This window comes from Vulpes lagopus, chromosome 3, assembly GCF_018345385.1.
Source record: "Vulpes lagopus strain Blue_001 chromosome 3, ASM1834538v1, whole genome shotgun sequence".
In the NCBI taxonomy this organism is placed as follows: domain Eukaryota; kingdom Metazoa; phylum Chordata; class Mammalia; order Carnivora; family Canidae; genus Vulpes; species Vulpes lagopus.
In genome coordinates, this window is record NC_054826.1 from 136666787 (window position 1) to 136669959 (window position 3173).

The following is a 3173-nucleotide window of genomic DNA, read 5'->3' on the forward strand; positions in this document are numbered from 1 at the left end:
GGCAGTGGTTATCATTCTTCAACCCCAGGAAGAACCATGAAGGAAGTTCTTCTGTTTTTGTTTTGTTTTCTGCATTATTCAGATTTCTCCCTGATATTCCCTGAGAACCTTGTGGGGCTCCAAGAGAAAATGCTCTGCAAAAGGGACACGACTATCTTATGTCTGTGGCCCTCAGGGGCTTTATAGTCTAACATTAAGCCTCCTCAGCCTTTTGCAATTAATTAAAAATGTCTAGCTTAATATTTTCACTGACTTATATGGCATTTGGTGGCATCTAACCCAACTAAACAAATGGCTGTGTCCTGTTTCTCCCTGCTTGTGCTGCTTTTTCTCCAGATTTTGGATGAACTTTTTTCCTTGCCATTCCAATTCTCTCTAGAGTTCAAGAAAAATCTAATTTGCAGTATGTTCAACTTTTTTTCTCTTGTCATAAGGGTGACAATGACATTCTAGCTCTCTATATATCTGAGCTAAACCCAGAAGTCGCGTGTAATGAGATTTGGTTACTAAATTTACAAATGATGCTGTTCTGAGACATCTAATATGCTGTCTGCATTCATATATTGTCCAAAGAGGTTGAAGTAATGGAGAATAAAATTTCTGTGTTTTTTTTTCATTGTATACCCATGCCTAGAACTTAGAAAAGTGGTTAATTCAAATTAACCCTATTATATTTTCTGTTATGCATAGCATGTATGCACTAGAAAAATTCAAGAAATGCAAAAGAATACAAAAGACAAGTTAAAAGATTAACTCATCAAAATCAGCATAGAATGATTTCTTTTGCCTGAATAGGAGACATTTAAACATGACCATATCAGTACACAAAAAAAGATTTAGATGATAAAATTCGAAAATATTGGTGAGAGAATAGATCATTACTGGAGCAAGTGCTCCAAGGCAACAAGAAGAGGTATCATATAAATTTAAGGCATTGGGATTAGCCTTAGATGGGAGGAAGACTACTACCTTTTCACTAAGTTAGGATGAAGAGAGAATAAAGAAAGAAAAGTGGAGGATGGAAAATAGAAGATCAATTAGCTAGAGATGACAATCACTTTTCAGAAGACAGCAGAGAAAAAGACAGGGTTCCTACCATGATTTTTCTGTGAAAGAGGAGCCAAGATCATCTAAGATCAGAAAGTGTAGGGTAATAGGATGTTGACAGATCAATCTATTCAGGAGAAAAGCAAGATGGAGAAAAATACATAAGGAGAAATGATTGACTTGCCTCATGTAGGAAAGAATGTAAGTAGCACTGAAGGAGTTGTGGAAAGATTGGGAACTGTCAAATTGTAGTAGTTTTGTAATTTTTTTTGAATTAAAGTGTTTGGTAATCAGAGAGCAAAAACCAAGAACTCAGGTTATTGGTTTGAACTGAGTTGGATTCAGTTGGTTTGAGTTAGAAGGGAACCATTGGAAAGACAGTAGTTATAAAGGTAATAAGGCAAAATAATATTCCCAATTATAAGGCAAAACCTGTGATTCTAATATATGCTACAAAAATAAAGAGGCTGATATTCTGGTTGCCGTTTGCTGTGTAACAAACCATCTAAAATTCAGTAATAATTTATTATGGTTGCAAATTCTGTGAGTCAGGAATTTAGAGATGGCAGGGGAGAGTAAATAATCTTTGGTTCATGTCTGGGGCTTCTGCTGGGAAGACTTGACCATGCTGGGATGGTGGGGCGGGAAGGCATTGAGCATCATTCTCTTGCTCTATGTAGTATCTAGTCATCTTTACATGGTCTTTCTGTGAGACTTCTCTGGCATGATAATCTCAATCTACAAAGACTTTTTTCATGAAGCTCCAAGAGTGAATGTCCCCATAAAAAAAGCAGAGGCTGCATGGTCACTTAATGACTTCATTTAGGACATGACATAGTGTCACTTCAGAAATACTCTATTGACTGAAGCAGTCACAAGCCCACCAAGATACAAAGGAATGGAGTTTAAGCACGGCACCCACAGAGAGGCACCAAACAATAGACATATTCTAAAATTGTCACAGCTGGACAAATATTGTTAATACTTAATGGAATGCTTAGTATATGCCAGGCCCTGTTCTTGGCATTTTTCATATATTAACTTATCTAATCCTCCCAATACTTTATGAGGGTGAAATTATCATGACCCCCAATTTGTGATATGGAGTTTATGTAATTTGACTATAATCACTGCTGGGGAAGCAGCTATTGCATGACCTGTTGCCCTTCACTGGGCTTGCCCCATCAGTCCCCTGGCCCTGGAATATTCCCCAATATGGAAGCCATGTCCTGGACTATATCATTGGCCCATATTCTTATTAAGAGAAAACATTCTGTTCTGGATACTCAGTGAGCTTCCTAGTATAACTTAAGATTATCATATGTCACCTGGCCAGTGCCCAAATGGAAGGGAATGGAATCTTCCCCTATAGCATGAGAAGGGTGCGTGCATTGGGAGAGACCTACCAGCTGTGGTAGATCAGCACACACCAGCAAATACCAATCTCATTCTGTTGTGTCTCTTCTGCTTTCTGTGAGTAAAATATCTCAACCAATGCTTTGTGTGTTGAGTCCTCCTCTGGGACTCCGGATAAATAGATGATGCAGTGAGCCAGTGCGCAAGCTCCTACTTCTGGTGGCTGGCTGTTCTCCATGAGGTAGGAATCCTCACTTGAGATTGGTAGCTGGATATTCACACTTGACGATCACATCATCAGTGACATCTCTAAGATTAACCTAGCCAGGAAGGCTGGTCTCAGAGTTTTGGCCTGAACCAGTATAATATGTCACCTTTAAAGCAGATAGAAAATGATAATAACAGTTTGAAAATAAGCCTTCATACATTCATGTATCTCAATAGAACAGGAAGTCTTTTCTTGCTCTAAACATCTCTTAACCAAAGTGGTTTTCTCAGAAACCCTTGCCAGTTCTCTATGAACAATTCTTGTTCACTAAATTGCTATAGCTTCATGATCTACATGATGGTACAGACCAATAATAGGAGAATAACATTTCTAAATGAAATAAAATATTATTATAAGCCAATCTGTGTATTTGTCTAAATAAAACTTGTACACCAATTCATCCTTGAAGTTAAAGGTGAATAATCTGTTTAAGAAAGAAAATAAACTAAAATATGTGGCTAGAAATTAGAGCACCAAGAGATACTTGGGTGATTCAGTCAGC